Below are 21348 nucleotides of genomic sequence, written 5' to 3'. Positions count from 1 at the left end.
CAGACTGATTGGGCCGACCAGCCAGAGGTTGCTTTTGTTCTCACCCAGGGCCCCCCCCCCAGAGACAAAGGGGCAACACCCCCCCCATGCGTATGCCCCAGGCCTGTGTGCCCCCAGGCCCCCTGCGCATGCCCCCAGGCCTGTGCGCCCCCCCCCCCTGATATTTGCTTGTCTCCTGCGTTACTCTGCTGTTCAAACAGGAGGCAGGAAGAAAGACCTGTAGAGTTAACCTGATAACTCTGCTCTGTGGCACACAGGAGCAGGACAGACCAATCAGCCAGCGCTGGGCAGGCCCCCCTTAGAGGCTGGGTCCTGGGAATTTTGCCCCCATTCCCGCCCTCTCTAGGCGGCCCTGGTTTTCACTTCCCTATTGCTGCCTGTCTCCCGTTTTCACTTTTCCTGTGTGCTTGTATAACATTACTATTTTTTAAATGGGGTCCTTTCCTTTTTAAATGTTGTACTAGTCTGTACATCGCTCTGCTCAGCTGTGAGTGTCTATAGAATAGTACTGACCGCATTTTATTTTGTGCAAAATTCGGGTGCCATTTAATGAATCTAGTCCCTCACGTCTGTCAGGTTGATGAAACTGACAAAGTATGGACTGTGCAGAGATCAAGTGCTGAGGACATTTGATCTGATATTTGCACCTGCTGCTCCTGTCTTTCACCTGAAGGGGGGGGGGGGAGGGAATGGGACTTGATATAAAGATCAGCCCGCAAATTCCTCAATTTGAACTTCCCCAGCTGTAAAGGAATTAAATATAAGCAGGCATAAGCCACTACCTTCTCGTACAGGAGTATACAGCTATGGAACGCACTGCCCACAGCCCTGAAAACCATGGACAATCTAACCAACTTTCGCAAATCCTTGAAGACATATCTCTTCAACAAAGCCTACAAAATGAACCCTTAATGACACTATCACCACCCAACCCACCTAAGAATTAAAACATACCCTACAGCACCCTACATAACCCTTCCTTCTCTTATCCTCTTCCATCTTCTGCTTAATATTGATTGTATCTAGATTCTGTCATGACGATGTCATAACAACACTCTGTAAGCCACATTGAGCCTGCAATAGGTGGGATAATGTGGGGTACAAATGCAATAAATAATAATAATATAAGGCCTCTCTGTAGTTTTTGCAACTACCTTCAAAGTGGTTTACATAGTATATACAGGAAAATTATTTGGACCTGGGATAATGGAAGGTTAAGTGACTTGCCCAGACTCACAATGAGCTGCAGGGGGAATCAACCCAGTTCCCCATGATCAAAGTTTGCTGCATAAACACTAAGCTACTCGTAGGATTAGATAAGTTCTCTGTGACGCTCGTATACCTTCATCAGGCAACAAGGATTGGGATTGTGAGTGAATATCTCTAAATTCTTATTGTTGTCTGTTATTCTGTCTGACTGCTCTCTTGCATAGTAAACCATTATCCATTACTGAATTTCCGATAGTCATTAGCTGGCAGTCTGTGCCAATTACCCCCATACACTGAATACCATTATCACCCCCATAAAATCCCAAATTAAAAATGTAGTCACTGTGATTTTCATTTCCAGTTCAGTCTGATTACAAATATGGCTGACAGTCTTTCTGTCCTACAGATGGCTGACTCCAGCTGTGCAGCCTCTTCTACTACAAATCATTCTCCTGTGCCATCACAAAGCCTCAGCTCCCTTCAGCACCTGCTTTTCCCTGTGGTGGGCTCACACCTCCAGTGTGGTTCCCTGCCTGCCCACATGGCATCTCTCCCATGCTCCAGCAACCCCAGACTTATACATTAACAGTTACAGTATTATCTGTGTTTGATGACATCAGTACAGCCGCACCCCTGATTTACTTAGAATCATAACTGTGATTTAGCAGGATGGAGGTTTCATAAAACCTCTTTCTAAAAACTTGTCCTGTTAGAGAAGTTGGAAAGTACCATAATTTCCCCTTTTAGCTAACAATTTCTGTATCAGGCTGTCTGTCTTTGTTACCCTTCCTAACAACCAATGATTTAGTGTTGTTCTCTTTTCTGATTGGTTCTCAGCTCCTTTCTTTGACTCAATTTCCCTGAACATTGTGTCCCATTTGATTCTCTGTTTGCTTCTGTCATTTAATCTCTGTGTAGCCTGACGCTCACATTTAAAATAAATCAAAACATGTTTCTGCCTTACTCACAGAAACTCATCTCATGGCTTGTGTTCTTTTGGAGATCCCTATCTAAATATCCCATCTCTGAGAGTAGCAGTGATGTGAGGCTTTAATACTTGAGCATAGCCTTTGTCTCATTGTATAATGCTATTTGCTATAACACATCCTGAACTTCATACTCTATTGAGGCTCTGCAGTAATTAAGTTCAATGCAGGAGGGGAGGGGGGCCAGCTGATAATTTTTTCCTGCTTCTTTGGGTTTTCAGCTCAGTTGAATTCCAAGCTGGAATCCTGTGCCATCAGCCTTACTTCACATCCCCTTCCAAACTCATCCAACCCAGTGATTGATTGAAATCCATGGAAATCAGGGTTCAACCCCCTCTAACCCCCCCACTGACACCCTCATGATCTCAAGCAAGTCTCCTGTGGCCTGAGGTAGCTCCTTGGATTGTAAGCTCATTGGGGAAGGAACTAAGCACCATTGTACAGCGCTGTATATATCCAGTATATATCCAGTGAAGATAAGGATTATCATTATGAGTTAACTGGTGCACATTAAAAATCTGATGCATACATATACTTAATGGGGTAAACTGGGAGTTAACTGTTTTAGGTACACAGTGGAGCACTGCTAGTACACGGTAGATGGGAGGCAAAGACCTTGGAATTGTGCACTATCGGTATGCATATAAGTGAATCTGCCTCCTGCGATGTTTTACAAAAGTCACCAAAAACGCACGCACACAACCAATTTTTTTGGTGGCCTCCTGCTGCCTCTAGGGTTGGCTTACCTCATTCTTTATTAATGAAATCCAATAAGATCTGTCTTTAACACCTAAGAATAGGCCCAATTAGAGATGGGGAGCCATTCACAGCAGCAACTCATTGGTTCATGCACTGTGTCATGTGTACATGAGCTGTCATTTGTGACATCATAGCCAAAAGGGTCCAATCAGGTACCAGTGAACGTGATGTAACTGGTAGCTATTCTCAGGTGTGCAGAAATGTAAAATGACCTAGTAACATTTTACTGGGTGTAACAGCCCCACTCCCTTGCCCTTTTACCTGTAAAACATTGAAGTGGTAGAGAGGGATAACTTCATGCCGTTTGTGACTCTATGTGCCCTGAGTGAAATAAGGTGATTTTTTTTGTGATAATAAATTTGACTGTCTCTGGGAAAATGTGACTAAATTCACCAGAAACAAAAAATAAAGTTTTAATCAATTCTATTAGAGCAAACTATTTGTAATACAATTTTTTTGTTTACAGAAGTTCAATCATTCCCAAATACAGTGCATTTTTTCTAGCAAAAAAAGGTGTTGGTACTCAAATGCCAGGCCACCCTTCAGGGCTGGGGTGATCACTGAGGGACACATCCCAATCAGTCCCCTGCAACCAGTCACAGAATCTATGACAAGGCAGAATTGGTGTGTAGAGCCTGAGCTCTTTCATTAAAACTTGGGGTCCATGGGTCAATTTCAGCAGACAATGGAAAAGGTGCTGGTACTCAGTATCCCCAAGTACCCCCTCAAAAAAAGCCCTGCCCATATATATGTTTAGTGTAATGTGGACACACTTGAAATTACAGCGACCCATATAAAATCTTTATTCCTCCCAGAATACATTTACTCAAGAGCAAGGACCTCAAACTACAATGCTGGAAGGCTGTAAACCTGTCTGGTTTTCTGGATATCCCTAATGAATATGCAAGGACATATCTGCTTCAGAGCATCAAAGCAACATGTACTCAGAACGGGTTAACAGTGGGTCCAGGGACTGTATAGTGCTCTTATAGCACCGCAACCCCTTCCAAAAAAAACTCTGCATGGAAAAATAAGTAATCTCTACATCTAGGCTTCCCAAACCTTCCTGTGGACCCAGAGATAGTCTAGTATTCAGGATATGCATGAAATAAAAGCATATCCGGAAAACTCGACTGGAGGCAGGGATTCCAGGGCGGGTTTAGGAGGTCCTTATCTGTACCCTTTTCTAGAGGTGCTGACTGGGGAAAACCTCAGAAAACGCCGAGTTCGCAGTGCAGGTTCTAATAGATCTTTCTTTACAAACCAGCTGTGTGACTCACACAACATCTGGATTACCCTATCAATCTTTACAACTGGGAGAACGAGGGTGCTAGAAATATCACTTCCACCTGGCAACAATTAGTAAACAGTAAAGATTATCTTATTGGCTCTGTGATGCAAGCTGTGTATTTGTTCACCAATCATATTGCCAGCTGTGGAGTAACAGTGAGGAGTTGTTCAGCCTGGTTTAGAGACTATTCGGTGCGTGTCTGTATGTGTGTCTGTATGTATATGGGACTCTGCAGTATAGCTATAGGTGACTGGTCTAGCTGTGTGTGTATAGGAGATACTCTGTGTCTATGTATGCAAATGACACTATAATTGAGTGCATACTGATGACTCTGACCGTGACTGAGTGAGTGCATGTAGCTGAGTCTGGCTGTGTGTCCATAGGTGACTTTGTCTAGAACTGAGTGTGTATAGGTCACACTGTGTTTGTGGCTGTGTGTGTACAGGTGAGGCTCTGACTTGGTGATTCTGCACCTTTTCCACAGACACAGTCAGCTCCTGAAGAGTCTGAAATAGAGGATGGGGTCTGCTCGTGGGTCCTGGCACTGTCAGTCCTGACCCTACCTTATGGACAGGCATCAGGAAAAGGTAGGTAAATATCCCCCTCCCCATTTACAGATAATACCCCGGACTAGAACATGGCAGGAAGCTGGCACCGGCTAATGATCAGAAAGGGTGAAGAGCAGGTTGGGCATATAAAGGCAAAGCCCCGGGCAATCTCATGAACTGGCAGAGCTTTGGGAAAAAGCAGGAGTGATATATGTGGATTTAGTTTAAACTTAAGTTCATTTATGGCCTAAAGTGTATTCACAGGAATGCCAGGCAGATGGTTAAAGATAATGGCAGGGCAGCTCACCACTTCCCATAGGAAAGAAACTTTCAGTTCTTCTTGTTGTTTTTTCCCATTAATTTTCCCAGTTTAGGGGGGCGTTTTTTCCTTTAGTGTGAAGAGCAGTGTGTTTTTTTTCTAGCAAAAAGGTGTTGGTACTCAAATGCTAGGCCACCCTTCAGGGTGGTGATCACTGAGGAACCCATCCCACAAAAGCCAGGCCCCCTGCAACCAGTCACAGAATCTAATGCAAGACAGAATTGGTGTGTAGAGCCTGAGCTCTTTCATTAAAACTTGGGGTCCATGGGTTAATTTTAGCAGAGAATGGAAAAGGTGCCGGTACTCGGTACCCCCAAGTACCCCCTCAAAAAAAGCCAGCTAGTAACCAGAGCTGAGATTGTGATGCCATAATGCCTAATTCCACCAGTGCCTAAGAGCCAGTCTCATCAGTGATGTCACAGTGGCTTGATTGCTCTATACGTGGCTCACTTCTGATATAGTGATGTCATAATGCCTCATTCCATCAATTCCTAAGAACCAACCTCATCAGTGATGTCACAATGGCTTGGCTCTATTACATATACCAGTGATTTCCTGACACATTTAATTTTTCTTTAACGAAGAGGGAAAGTTACTAAAGTGGCTGCAATTAAGACATATTATTTTACTGTTAACCTCAGTTATTAGAAACTAGGACTCACTACATAAAATGAGATTGCTAACCAGAAAAAAACTCAGATACAAGTAGAACATCCTTAACTGGGTAGTGTTCTGAATATTGCTGCTAACCAGAAGCACTTCTGGGTCAGTGCTGAAACAAGTGCCTACTGCTATCCAAGTACTGGTGCTGAATATCCAGTTTAATTTTAACTGTGGTGGCCAGCATTTTACTTAACGACTGACCATTGTGGTTAAATATTGGGCCCAATGTTACCAAGAAGTGACAGAAGACTCTCTACATCCTGGTTCTCATCTCTAGGGTCTTTTAGCCCAACTGGGTTTCCATGTACATCACGTTATTGGTTTACCCCCTCTGTAGGCAGGAGTTGTAGTTCTGAATTCCATAATGCATTTCTTTAAAAAGAAAAAAAACAGTACAAGACCCTACATGTAATGGAGGGTAAACCCCAAAACTGGAATGGTCCAGTAGGGTAACACCAAATAAAAGAAAAACAGCCATTCGGAGTCAACCATGAGCAATGGCTTTTCAATGATAGTATTAGATGTATTTAGTACTGTATGCAATAGATGCAGGTACATTTCTGCTTCTAATGACCTTTCAGTCTAATTGGTTTTGTTTTTTACTTTTGGGTGTGATGGAAGATTGAATGGGTTTTTCATGTTATTGCTGCAGTGGTCTTGAGCCCAGCTTACTGGGATCAAGGGCCACTGTCTAAGCCATTAGGCCAATCCTACGAGAATGGTATGGGAATTGCGTTCCAAGACGTATGAAGAGAGACTTGCTGACCTGAACATGTATACTCTGGAGGAAAGGAGGAACAGGGGTGATATGATACAGACGTTCAAATATTTGAAAGGTATTAATCTGCAAACAAATCTTTTCCGGAGATGGGAAGGCGTAGGACATGAAATGAGATTGAAGGGGGGCAGACTCAGGAAAGATGTCAGGAAGTATTTTTCACAGAGAGGGTGGTGGATGCTTGGAATGCCCTCCCGCGGGAGGTGGTGGAGATGAAAACGGTAACGGAATTCAAACATGCGTGGGATATACATAAAGGAATCCTGTGCAGAAAGAATGGATCCTCAGAAGATTAGCCGAAATTGGGTGGCGGAGCAGGTGGGGGGAAGAGGGGTTGGTGGTTGGGAGGCATAGGCGGTCGGTGGCCCAACTGTTTGGGGAGGCTAAAGGGGGCGGGGTTAGGGGTGGGCCAGGGGCGGAGCTTACCTCCATAATTGTCTGACAACACACAGAAAAAAAAAGTAAAATAATAGTCACAATTAATACCTTTTATTAATTTAAATATTAGATATGTATCATATGTCAAAGAATAAAGTGGTTGCTCAAAGCATATACTAACCACAATTGCTCGACTGCAAAACACTATGCACAACATTGTGCAAAAACACATCAGAACCTTACTGTACCATAAATATTACACTGGGCAGACCCCAATACACCACCCATACGGAAAATGCAGACCGTCAACAATATGAAACAAGGGATCATGATATCACAATTCTCATAGAGCCATTGAACATCCTTTTAGGGTGGATAGTGTTCACAATGAGCTCCTTTTATTAACGACCATATGTAGATCCTTCAAGAGGTAGTGTGTCATGATTTAGGCTCTAAAACCCTTTCTGATGTTTTGGTGCCACCTCAGTGGCACCACACAGGCCAATACACAATCTCTCCACCGCAAAACACTATACACAAACTTGTGCAAAAACACACTCATAACCTTACCAAACCATAACAGCACTAATTCCAAGGACAGGACGAGCTACAACCTTATGCGTGGAAAGGCAGCACTGTAATTACACCGGGCTCTAAAACACCTAGTGAAACAAAAAACACAAAAGAGCTGCAAATACTACTCGCTAGCAGAATACTGCACCTTGATCACACATGAAATACACGACACAACAGATATGAAGGCAAAATACTGAACTGGAAAGTTACCTCAAGAAGTCGGACTCAGCATGCAGCAATACTAGAAAAATTGAAACTTACATGCAAAATATCACAGATGCACATTTCCAAAAGCTGACATATTCCAATTAATAAATTCTGAATAAAAAAATGTTTTCTACCTTTGCTGTCTGAGCATTTAGTTTTTCTATTAGTGTCTTCTGTTTTATGCAGTGTCTTCTTTCCATTTGATATTTTTTCTCTCACCATGTCCTTTTTCAAGATCTTATTTCCATTTTGTTTCTTCATGACGCCCAACTCCTTTCTTTTCCTTTCTCTCCTCTCCTATATCTGTCTCTGACACTGATCTTTGTTTCTCATCTATGTTTTTATCCTCCTCCAGTCCTCAGTCTCCCTCCACTTACCTCTCTAGTCCTCCCATTTTCATGTCTCTCATTCTTTGTCAGCCTCCTATTCCCTTGTCTTTCAGCTACTTTTTAGTTGCCCATTTCCACTCTTTGTGATCATCCTCTTCCTAGACTCATCTACATTCATCTGCCTCTCATCCCTTCACCAACCAGTTTCTTCCTCATCACTCATCCTCTCTCCACCTTCAGTTCCTGACTTACATCACACCCCTTATCTACACTCCTACCCCACTTTTACTTCCCCATTTCTAACCTCTCACACCTCCATCAATAACTTCTCTTACCCCTTAATAGCCCTCTGCCTCTTTCTTTTCATCCCTGTGTAATCTGAGGTTTAAAAAAAAAAGAGGGAAAAAAGTTACTGTCCTTCTGATGGCTGCAATGTTTTTGAAGGATGGCTAGCAAGAGAGAGAACCCTGGGAGCACAACTGGCTTTGGGGGTTGCTCTGTAGCTGTGTGGTTGAGGTGGAAGCCAGCAGAAGACTGTCAGTATCAGCAGAAGAGAAGGTAGTGAAGGCAACAGCCACAAACCAGCGACGTCAATCAAGAAAAGGCATTACAGGCTCGCCTCCAGCTTCTCCCTTCACACAGTGTCCCGCCCTCGCTGAAACAGGAAATGCATCATCGGAGAAGGTGGGACACTGTGTGAAGGGAGAAGCTGGAGCCGGAGGCGAGCCTGTAGTGCCTTTTTCTTGATTGACGTCGCTGGGAAGTAAAAGGTTAAAGCGCACGCGCGGAGGGGGTGTAAGGGGAGGAGGGCGGGCTGCCGATCGGGAAGCCGGCGACTCGCAGAGTGGGAAGGAAGGAGGCGGAGGGAGAGCTATCTGGCGAAAGTGCTGCCGCTGCGTTTGTGAAGGCAGCAGCCAAAGGAAGTCCACGATTGGGCTGGGGAGGCTTAGCCTCCCCAAGCCTCTTATACGGGGCGCCTATGTTGGGAGGCAAGGATAGTGGAGGGCAGACTTATACGGTCTGTGCCGGAGCCGGTGATGGGAGGCGGGACTGGTGGTTGGGAGGCAGGGAATCCTGCTGGGCAGACTTATACGGTCTGTGCCCTGAAAAGACAGGTACAAATCAAGGTAAGGTATACACATATGAATTTATCTTGTTGGGCAGACTGGATGGACCATGCAGGTCTTTTTCTGCCATCATCTACTATGTTACTTCCTTTGCTCCCTGAAAACACTGTGTACCTCCAAGCCTTACTGTATGGAAAATCCATCTCATACATATTCATTTGCTAATCCTGAAACTGTGACTGACCATATACTTATGAACTGCATTGGCTACTGTTGGAAACAGGATATTGGTTCGATGGGCCATTGGTGTGACCCATGTGCAGAGCTGCCAAGGGGTCCCTAATTTTGAGAGGGAGATTTTGTACATGCCTACATCCCCATGCCATGTTGCATTGGCTCCGCCCCACTATACAGGCTCCGCCCCCTAGCACACCTCAAACCCACGACCATTTCACAAAATAATTTATTTAATAGCCTAACACCCTTTTCAATTAGCTTTCAGAGGCCAAAACCTCCTGCCTCAGGTCAGTATAATGCTGTTATGGTATCTTCTCCTGACCTAAGGAAGTATTGGTCTCTGAAACGTTATTAACACAGGTACCATATTACTTGATCCTACATTAAAAATAAAATTATTTCTTTATCTTTGTTGTATGGCCATTTACTTTTTTCTCATTGTGTTGCTCCCAGTCTCTAGATTCTGCTTTCCTTCATTTTCGCTTAACTCTTTTGCATTTGTCATTTTTCTCTCCTTTTTCATTGCTTTCTTCAATATTTTTCTGCCTCTCTCTGTCCAGATTAATTCATTCTTACTATCCATTCTTTAATTTCCTTCATCTACTTATGGCTTTTCAATCTTTTCCTCACCCTTGTTCTCCCTGTGCCCCTTCCTCTTATTCTCCAGTCTTTTACTACTCCCCTTTCCATCCAGCAGCCCTCCTCTTTCTCTCCCCATCCTTCCAGTGTCTCCCCTCTTTCTTTCTGCATCCTTATTTTTTTTTGTGTTATTTTTGTTACATTTGTACCCCGCACTTTCCCACTCATGGCAGGCTCATCCAGCGTCTCCTTCCATCCAACATCTACCCTCTCGCCCAATCCTTCCATCCAGTGTCTCTCTCTCTCCTTTTCCATTCATCATGTCCCCCTCTCTCCCTTCTTCCAGTGTATCTCCTCTTCTCCCCCTACCCCCCAATCCAGCATCTCCCATCTTTCTCTTTCTATCCATCATGCCAGGGGGTTCCCCCTTTCTCCCCAGCAGTTTATCTCTCTCCCCTGCCCTCCATGTCTCCCCTTTCTACTCATCTCTCTGTGCCTCTCTTCCATCTAGCTCCCCACTCTTTTACCATTTTATTTATTTTTGTTACATTTGTACCCCGCGCTTTCCCACTCATGGCAGGCTCAATGCGGCTACATGGGGCAATGGAGGGTTAAGTGACTTGCCCAGAGTCACAAGGAGCTGCCTGTGCCTGAAGTGGGAATCAAACTCAGTTCCTCAGTTCCCCAGGACCAAAGTCCACCACCCTAACCAGTAGGCCACATTTTCTCTCCTCTGCTTTCTTTTAACACTCCTGCCTCCTTCTCCGCATACTTTTCCCCTAGTATCTGTTTCCTGGCCACTGCTGGCTTTTCCCCATGAGCAGCAGCGGCCGCAGCAAAATAACAAAAAACGGAAGTGCGGGGCCCCGGCAGCCTTCAAACATGCGCTGTGCTGTTGACTCTGCCAGTTCTCTGACCCCGCCGGAACGGGAAGTTGACATCAGCGGGGTCAGAGGACCGGCAGACCCGACAGCGCAGCACACGTTTGAAGGCTGCCATGGCCCCTCGCATCCACTTTTTTGGTTGTTTTGGCATGGCCCGCTGCTGCTCTTCGGGAAAAGCAACAGTGACAGTGGAGTGGCAACAGCGTGGTGGTGACAGGAAGTATTTTAGCGGGAGACTTTCCCTCTTTGGCAGGAGTGCAGGAGATGACCTGCCAAAGCGGGAGTCTCCCGCTGAATGCGGGAAACTTGGCAGGTCTGCATATGGCTATTCTTATGTTCTTAAGTCTAACACTTTATCTCTGGGAGGGTGGAAAGAGCTAGGCAGACAGTTGTCAAGAGAAGAAGTGACAGGAGACTCTCTTGATCCTGGTTCTCATCTCTAGAGGGTCTTTTAGCCCAACTGGGTTTCCATGTACAGCAGGTTATGGATTTACCCCCTCTGTATGCAGGAGTTGTAGTTCTGATTTCCCTAATGCATTCCTTTAAAAAAAAACTAACCAGAACAAGACCCTACATGTAATGGAGGGTAAACCCCAAAACTGGAATGGTCCAGTAGGGTAACACCAAATAAAAGAAAAACAGCCATTTGGAGTCAACCATGAGCAATGGCTTTTCAATGACAGTATTAGATGTATTTAGTACTGTATACTGTATATGTAGGTACATTTCTGCTTCTAATGACCTTTCAGTCTAATTGGTTTTATTTGTTCTTTCTTTTGGGTGTGATGGAGGATTGAATGGCTTTTTCATGTTATTACTGCAGTGGGGTGTTGAACCCAGCTACTGGGATCAAAGGCCACTGCCTTAGCCATTAGGCCAGTCCTCCATTCACACTTCCTTTGCTCCCTGAAAACACTGTGTACCTCCAAACCTTACTGTATGGCAATCCATCTCATACATATTCATTCTGCTAATCTTGAAACTGTGACTGGCCAGGTACTTATGAACTCATTGGCTACTGTTGGAAACAGGATATTGGGCTACATGGACCATTGGTATGTCCCAGTATGGCTATTCTATGTTCTTGTCTATTGCTGGGAGGGTGAAAAGAGCTAGGCAGGCACTTGTCAAGAGAAGTGGCTCTCTTGGTCTTGGTTCTCGTCTCTAGAGAGTCTTTTAGCCCAAGTGAGTTTCCACATACCGTAGGTGCCTGCCCTTAACAGATATATATATGCTTTTCCCTCAAAGTCTTTTTTCTTTCCTTTGGCTGTTTTCACATTATCACTTCTGTTTATGCTCCAAGGCTCACTTTAATGAATGATTTCCCCTACTGTATCCTTAATTTCTCCCCTACTGATAGTAGTGATTTCGTTGGTGGCCTCCCCCCCTCCCCATGAAAAAATCTTCAAAACCTGCATGAAATCCTTCTAGCCTGCTTTCAGTTCTTTTAACCTCAGCTCTTCTCTTTTCTTCTCCCTAGTGGAGCACATCATGGACCAGGCTGTGTTCTGTCAGTCAGAGAACCCAAGAGGGGAGTACACCCAGAATTACGATGAAGACGAGATGTTCCATGTGGATTTGGACAAGAAAGAATCCGTCTTTAGACTCAAGGATTTCACCGACTATACCTCGTTTGATGCACAGGGAGCCCTGGGGATAATGTCAACCGTTATTACAATCTGAATATTCTCAGGACCAGCTGGAACATCTCAGCCGGCGAGAATGGTAAAGTTGTCTTTCTTCTAACAAGTGAAGAAAGCAACATCATCGAAGGTGGCCTAAGGAAGGAGGGAGTCACCAGGCAACAATTTAATTGACAGAAACTTGGCCAAGTTGATGCAGGCTGTAAGTCAAAACTTGGCTGAATGGGGTTTCGCTCAATAAAATTGATCTGGTGGCTACCTATGGGCGTCTTTTACTAAGGCACTCTCACCATTTCAGTGCGCGCTAAATGTTGAGACGCCCATAGAAATGCATTGGCATCGCTACATTTAGCGCGCCCACAATTTTAGCGTGCGTAAAAATCATGAGCGCGCCTTATTAAAGACCCCCATTGTGACTTCTCCTTCCTTTGACCACCTTCGCTGTGTTGGTTGTTTCATGTGCTGTGAAGTATCCTCCTAGTTTTTGGTTGTTTGTTTGTTTTAACAAGTACCAGCGGTGTGCAGAGCTTGCAATGTGTGTGTATACAGAGCTGAGACACGAGAAAATAATAATACGTATTTTTACAAGCACTGCTGGACATGCACCTCCTATTCTATAAAATTTTACATGTAGCGTGGAATGTTGTGCATGCGAGAACTAGAAGAGTACCAGTTACGTACATAACGTGAATGTAGTAATTAGCTGCTAATTGGTTCTGATTGGCACTAATTATGCACATAACTGCTGTTAGGATTCTACAACTGGAGAAGCACTTTTACTAAGCTTCGGTAAAAAATGGCCTGCGGTAGTCTATATGCCTGAAATTGGTGTGCGCTGGGCGGTAAGAGGCTTCGTACTAAAATTAAATGAGTGTGTGGCTAATTACGGCCTGAGCCCTTTCCGCTACCCATTGATCTAGCGGTAAGGGCTCACGCACTACTTGCGCACCAAATCAGGTAGCTTTTGCTAATGTGGCTGCACTGCTGATTACCGCCGGGAACGCCTCCCGTGGTAGAAAATAGAAAAATATTTCTACTGCAGGATACAGCAACACGCCAACTTCGAAATTACTGCCTGGCGCCCAAGTTAGCCACGCAGTAGTGCCAAGTTGGAGTGTGCTACCTGCATGTTAGCCCTACCACGGCTTAGGAAAAGGGCATCTGAGTGCACAAAATCCGTACTGCATAACTGCAAGCAGGGTGGGGACCTGGGAGGGGCACATGCATTTATACCGGTGCAGAGCTGGTGCATAACTGCGGTATTACGCTAATATCCTGCACTGGCAAGTTTGAGTGTAATTGTCATTATCGAATTCACGCTTCTCGCACATCATCCTGGTGCCTTACTTTAGGTGACCTGTAGAGAATTACCTCAATATAGTGCTGGACAGCAGTGATAAATAGTCTGGTAAACTGTGTCCCTACCCCTAAGAGCTTACATTATAATTAAGAACCTGAAGTAATGGGAGAGAAAGTGACTTGCCCACGGAGTGGTGGATATATTTATTTATTTTTACCACCTTTATGTACTTCATTATCTAAAAGTGTAAGCGCTGAACATGCAATATATTCGTAACAAATAAAACATACCTAAAAATTACAAAGACAAAATCTACATAATAACTAAACATGTGGAATTCAAAGCCCAGCTTCCCTGGCTCATTGCTTTAATCACTTGGCCGTGTCCTCTCTGTAGCTGGTTACAGAGCTGGGGGGGGGGTGCTGACACAGCTCTTTTTATGCTGGTTGTGATTGTTGTAGAATCCCTGTGAAATTTTTGGGAGGTTTCGAGGGGGCCTGGTCTCATTGGTAGGAGTTGATCCGTTCCTGTCCTCTATCTCTTCTTGCCTTTCTGTTTCCCCCTCCCTATATCTGTCTTTTTCTGAGGTGGCAGAGCCAGTGAAAGGTCAGGGGGTGCCCTAGACTTACACCCCTGTCCCTTTCAATTAACGTTCAGGCCCCTGTAAGATTTTAATAATCAAACTCAACAATCACAACCATCACACAGAAGTCCTGTAATAAAGGCAGGTTTTGTGATTCTTTGAGATTGTGATTCATTTTGTTACTGCTGTTTCCATAACTGCCCCTCTGTGGAGGTTACAGCAGGACTGACTCTCAGCTCAGGAGCGCTCAGTCTCCTGCATTATTATCTACTATAATAAAACGCAGCCTCAACGTTCTGAGGACACTGACGTCACTGAAGTCACTCACACACCGGTTCGTGGTTTCATGGTGGTGAAGCCACCACAACATCTTCATGCCCCGCCCTCGCGTCACTCGTGATGACATCGAGGGCGGAACACGAAAACAAATTTACGCACGGGGAGCAGTAGTTTCCCTACTCCTCCCCTTCCAACAAATCCCAGCCGCCGCTGACGTGCACATGAACCCCGCCCCTTTTGCCACATAGCCCCGCCCACGGTAGCACACGCTTAACCTCACCAACCTCCCTCCCTCCCTGTCACCTCCCCTCCCCTTACGCGTGTCTCCCTGTGGTCTAGAGGTACCTGTTCCGTCGGCCCAGGAAAGAAAGAGCCCCCTCTTTCCTCCCGTAGCGGTGACTTCCTTGCTGCATGGTGTGGGAGTCTGGCTCTCGGCGTTTCAAAATGGCCGCCGAGAGTTCAAGCTGCCTTGCGAGACTTCAACTCTCGGTGGCCATTTTGAAATGCCGAGAGCGGACTCCCACACCATGCAGCAAGGAAGCCACCGCTACGGGAGGAAACAGGGGGCTCTTTCTTTCCTGGGCCGACGGAACAGGTACCGGAAGGGGAGGGGAAGGGAGTCCCGTGCCCGCTAGCGCCCGTTTCATCGGCGCCAGAAACGGGTAGTATATTATAATACCAGTGTCTGAAAAAACAAGTTCGTTCTCCCTTTCTCCTGTTTGGGTTGAGTGTATATGAGGGTTGCCTGCGTTTGTGAGCTCACCCTGTTTTCCAATTACAGAATGGGGTGTGATGAAAGCTCCTCTGTCTCCAGCAGTGGCATAGCTATGTGGGTCCCATGGGGGCCTGGGCCCCCCCCCCCAAATTTCTTCTGGGTCCCTGGTTTTGCTGGCAGGGGTTCCCGAACCCCCCCGCCAGCTGAGCCTTCAGCCAGCGCTGGTCTTGGCGCCGCCGTGTTGCCTGCCCTGCTCGCCCTTCCCCTCACATCCGGCACGCTCCTTTTAGTGAAACTGAGCATGCTCGATAATGGCTTCAGCTGGCGAGGGTTGGGGACCCCCACCAGCCAAGGTATTAAATTGCAGTGGCGGGGAGCGGCAAGGCAGCGGTGGAGGGGGGGAGCGGAGAGGTGGAGGGGGAGCAACAGACCAAAATCTGCCCCCCCCACCTTGGGCTCTGGCCCCCTCCCGCTGTGAAGTCTGGATACGCCCCTGGTCTCCAGCTCTTTAAAAGCTCACTTGGGATATTCAGCCACAAAAAGTTAGGAGACTGACCTGTACCTCACCCAAAGCACAGGTCACTGGATCTTCAAAGGCTTCTCTTTCTCAGCTTAATAATCCCTGGTAGCCAGCGCTGGTGAATAACTGTTCTTGTTTTCCTTTCTGCAGTGGCCCCCGAGGTCATGGTGTACCCCGAGGATCCCGTGCAGCTGGGGGAGCCCAACACGCTGATTGTCTCATGAACTCATTTTTCCCACCCATAATCAATGTCACCTGGCTGAAGAATGGAAAGCGTGTGGTCGATGGGGTCGGGGGAGACGGATTATTTCCCCACAAAGGATCAGTCGTTCCGAAGTTCCACTACCTGACCTTTGTCCCGGATGAGAAGGACGAATATGCCTGTTCTGTGGAGCATTATGGGCTGGAGAAGAGTCCAGTGGGTGAAACTCTGGAGTAAGTGAAAGACACACTGAGGAACAGTGTGATCTCACGTGATACTGGTGCGCAGAGGTCTGAGGGGCCCCAAACCAGACTGTGTAGCTCCCTGCAAACCTTGTGTAATTCTGCCTTAGAGCTTTCCACGGATAGCTCTGTCCTAACTATGGATAGGGTATTTGTTTGAATATATTTACCGCCTTTTTGAAGAAGAAATGCACCCAAGGCGATGTACAACAAGAATAAGCGAGGACATACGTCTTACACAATAAAGCAGTAACATATTCAGATAACAATACAAATTCCCGGATATTTTATCAGGTGCCCAAAATGCGAGTGGACGCAATTGATTAAGGACTCTTTGATTAGCAATAATTATTGCAGTTAATTTGGCCTCAGTTAGGAATTTGCGCACACATCTGGCTGTGCACTATTGCATAGCGATCTGCACCTTTCAGGGCGTGTATCTGAAAAGGGGGCGTGGCAGGGGCATTCCACAAAGTTCCGAGCGCAGTTAGTGGAATACGGCCTAAACGTGCCTAGGTTGGATGCCGGCATTTGCAGTCGGGCACAGGATCCTCACTGAACGTTATCTTTGTAAGGCTTTAGAGAATAGCGCTTAGCCCTGAATATTTTCGTCACTCAAGTTTGGCGCCGTTTATAGAATTCTTTCATTAGAATTTTGTACTAGCCTGCGAATTCGGTTTGCTATTCTCTAAATCATCTTACAAATATTATAGAAAAATTGTACAGGAATTAGAGAGAAAAGTCTTTTATTCTTAGTCACCAGCACAACATAGACATCAGTTTCAAGTTATAACAGACTACAAAATCTAACATCAGTACCTCTGGTAATTATAAGTAATTAGACTAATTATATAAAAAAGAGGAAAAAGAAGGAAGGAAAGTTGTTCCTCATACAAAGGTCACAGAACAGAGAGAAAGAAGGAAGAAAGAAAGAACAACTGAAAGAAAGATTCTTAGCTGTAGAGAATTAGTTTCTACGGAGGGGGGAGAGCACCCCCTTCAGGAAAAACTAATTATCGTACTATGCTATACTATCAATATAATACACAATAAAATATGCTAATAGACAGCGGAGGTGGAGCACAGAGGACAGCTAAGGGTGACTAACGTAAGGAAAAATAGCAGAAAAGGTGCGGGAGAATGAATTTCGGCTAGGGTAGAAGTATATAATCGAGTCCTGTTACTGTATGTACAGTCGGCATTAGTCCTTGTGTGCAGGAGCAGACTGAGGGTGGTCTGGGTCCCCAACCTGGCCACTGCCCGACACCCCCCCTTACAACCGCAGCCGCCCCCGCAGCTGCCCCCCTACCACTGCATTCAACACCCCCACTTCCCATGGTCCTACCTGAAGGACCCTGGTGGTCTAGTGGTCTCTGCAGGGGGTGGGAGCATGTTCTTTCCTGCCCGCTGCATTGCTACTATTCCCCCACCTGCCAGCAGCACCGTACTTTAAAAATGGCGGCCGAGACTTCCCGCAGTAGTCTCACAGGTCTAGGGAGTCTCTTCTGCCATTTTTAAAGTATGGCAGTGCTGGACAGGGGGAATAGCGGCAGCACGACAGGCAGGAAAGAACATGTTCCCCCCCTGCGTAGGCCACTAGATCACCAGCAGCATGCATTTAAAGGTAGGACTGGGGAGGGCTGTAGTGTGCTGTGGGCATCTGGGGCAGAGCCTCTGGACCCTCGGGCACTGCCCAGTTGCCCGAATGGTCAGTCCGCCCCTGCTTGTGTTAGTCCCTGTGTGTGTGACACAGGAGTAAAAGTACATCTTCACAGAAAGGGTGGTGATTAACAGAGGCAGAGGTGGGGGTCAAAACAGAGACAGGATTCAGGAAAGACCGAGGACAGGGCCGGAGGACCCCTAATGTGAGGAAGCGAAACAACTCAGGATCAGAGGTTGGACGAGGTCCGTACCTGTTTTCGGAATCTGTGTTCTTCCTCTGAAAATGCTGCTGAGGGTCCCTGTGCACGCGACACAGACAGGAATGTGGGTTCAGGGGTCCCTGCATCATTATGTGTGTCATTCTTCTCCCACAGGTGCTGATGTCCCCTCTCCTCCCTCTGAAGCGGCTCAGACGGTGGTTTGCGCCCTGGGATCTGGCCGTCGGGATCATTGGAATAATTGCGGGAATCGTCCTTATATTCAAAGGGATGAGGCAAAACCAGAGACTTCAGGAGAGGAGTCAACTGAGCAAGAGTAAGTAGAAAGAAAAATTAAACCCCGCCCCAACTCCAGCTTGCGTGTAATAATTTAAACCCCGCCCAAACTCTAGCTGGCATGTAATAATTAAACCCCGCCCCAACTCTACCTCCGCCCACTTTCAGTGCAGCTAAGAGAACACGAGTTTCATTTGATGGTGGATAGTTTTTAGCCATGTGGATAAGGAAGCAGTTCTCAAACACAGTAACCCAGGTAAAACTTTTGATAATGTCCCCATAAACACTGACCAAAATCAGTGGCACGGCCAGCGTTTAACTTCTAAACTATTTAAAGTTACAGTATATGTATATGTTGGTGAAATACTTATGGACTGTCTTTGAAGATTTAGCCACACCCAAATCACGCCAAATTTTTTGGCAATTTTAAAGAAAAAGCTTTTTTTTGTGGCTGGCACCACTGCCAACCATGAGTGCTTTTGAAAATCAGACCCTACGATTCTAAATGGCTGTGGTCCCAGTCTGTAGGGGGATAGGGAAGATGGATACATCTACGTTCACCAGAGAGACATTTTTTTTTTAGTCACTGGATTCTCTCCCAGTGGCATAGCCACAGGTGGGCCTGGGTGGGCTGGGGCCCACCCACTTAGGGCTCAGGCCCACTCAACAGTAGCACATGTTTAGCGTAGCTGGTGGGGAGCCCAAGCTCTGCCAGCTGATGGTAACGAAAATGTTACTCTCCATGATACCGGCACCTGCACATTCTTTTTAGCGCATGCTTGCTACAGATTGCCAAGGTGGAAAGAAGTGTATCCCATCAGCTGAGACATAGGCCACTGACTCCGTGGGTGCTGTGGGTGCTCGAGCACCCCCAATATTTCACCCACTGGAAGTTCCCTTGGTCCCCGCCTCCCTCCCTCCCTTCGAGTCCAGGCCCCCTCCCTCCGAATTTAAAAGTCATCCATCTTACCTCGTCGGGGTTACGGCGGCAGCAGCGGTGAAAAGTGTGCAGGCTCGGCGCTTAGCTCAGTCTTCCCTTCTCTCTCTCGAGGGCGGGACCAGAGCTGAGAGAGAAGGGAAGACTGAACTAAGTGCCGAGCCTGCACGCTTTTCACCGCTGCTGCCGCCATAACCCCGATGAGGTAGATGACTTTTAAAATTCGGAGGGAGGGGCCTGGAACTCGAAGGAGGGCGGGAGGGATGAGGGGAGCCTTGGAACTCGGGAGGGAGGAGTGGGGCCTTGGAACTCGGAGGGACCCTGGAACTCAGAGGAGGGGGACCCTGGAACTCGGAGGGAGGGGGATGACCCTGGAACTCGGAGGTGGGACCCTGGAACTCGAAGGCAGGGGGGCCCTGGAACTCAAAGGGAGTTAGGGAAAGGAGAAAGAGAGGGGAGGGAGGAGGGCCTGGAACTCGAAGGGAGGGAGGGGGGCCTGGAACTCGGAGGGACTGGAACTGGGAGGGAGGGGACTGGAAATCAGAGGAGGAGGGGCCGAACTTAGAGGGAGGGGGACATGGAGGGGGAGGGAGGGGGAGAATACACCACCTGTAAAAAAAAAAAAAAAAAAATTCAGCACCCCCAATCATTTTGAAAAGTTGGCTCCTATGAGCTGAGATATTTTTTTTTTGTGTGGGTTGGAGTTGGGGGGGAGGGGGGGAGAACCCTTGGTGCCCACCACTTCTTGCCTAGGCCCACCCAAAATCTGTTGTCTGGCCTACACCCCTGGTTTCCTCCTGGAACCAATGTATGAATTCTCTGTTTAAAAGCTCCTATGGGTCATTGTCCCCTATGATTGGGCTGGAGGGTGAGGAGGAGGGGCTGCCGTATAGCGCATTCTCCATAAGGTCCATCCTTTACGTCTGGGAAAGTGACAAGGGTGCTGAGTATGGCCATTTTGCCCGCTCCTCCCCCATCCCCAACACACACTATCTATTCAGAGTCTAATATAACCATACTTTTTATCTTTTTATTTTCAGATGAAACCTTCCAGATGAACAGAGATTTCCTGTGAGCTTGCTGAAACTCAGCTGTGCTTGAGGAAACGTTTCTTCCAACGTCACCTGAGCTGCTTTTCCTCTCCACGCTGCGTTTTGATATTGTGTGTGACGGCTTCAGAGCAAATCCAGATGTAAAAGCGTGAAAATACCTTTACAAAAGTCTTGGCTTGTGTAATTCCCAGAGAGGTGGTCGCAGCTAGATTAGCTTAGAATTTTAGGATACCCTGGATGAATCCCTACCCTCGCTCTCCGTGTCTTCCTGTTGATTTGGTGGCTGCAGTGGGCTGCAATGTGGGATCCTGACAGCGAGATGGTGAACTAATGTTTCTCTGCTTCTTTGTGCCCTTTTGAGGGAGACACGGGGGGGGGGGGGGGGGGGGGGGGGGGGGGGGGGGGGCTCCTGTAGCATCTCTCAGTGGGGTGGAGTTTGGGATCCTGTCCTTTGTGATGCCAGGTGACAGGGTGATGTTCTTCTGGGGCTCACTCTCTGTCTCTCTGAGGGGCAGACTGCTGGGTGGGAGAGGGGATTGGCCACTTTCCTTGCTCCGGGTTCATTTTTGTAGGACTCTCAAGGGCCAAAGAAGTTGATACACTGAATATCTGTGTTTGGGTCAAGTAAAACGTCATTAAAGGCGAATACAGCAAATGAAAAATCTACGAGACTATATTCAAAAGCTTTGTCCGGTTAACAGTACCTACCAAGTGGATCAGTGCTGCAGAACGGAACATTAGGCAGCCCTAATGGGACCCTTTTACCGTACTGCCACAGGACATGCTGAGGTGTCCCACGATAATGTGCTCATCTGTGCGCTAATCCCGCACTGAGAAATATATTTTATTTTTCAGCGCAGGAGGCGTGACTGTGGGCGGCAAGTAGGCGGACCCTGTGCTAATTGGATT

At 46.7% G+C, this 21348-nt stretch overlaps 1 pseudogene; it reads left to right on the top strand.

The window, feature by feature from the left end:
• The window catches only part of LOC115464330, a 20786-nt pseudogene extending 324 nt beyond the window's left edge, over positions 1 to 20462 (top strand).
• Positions 20463 to 21348: the final 886 nt, after the last annotated feature.

Source organism: Microcaecilia unicolor, chromosome 3 (genome assembly GCF_901765095.1).
Source record: "Microcaecilia unicolor chromosome 3, aMicUni1.1, whole genome shotgun sequence".
NCBI classification, from domain to species: Eukaryota; Metazoa; Chordata; class Amphibia; order Gymnophiona; family Siphonopidae; genus Microcaecilia; species Microcaecilia unicolor.
This window is presented reverse-complemented; position numbering and strand designations above follow the sequence as displayed.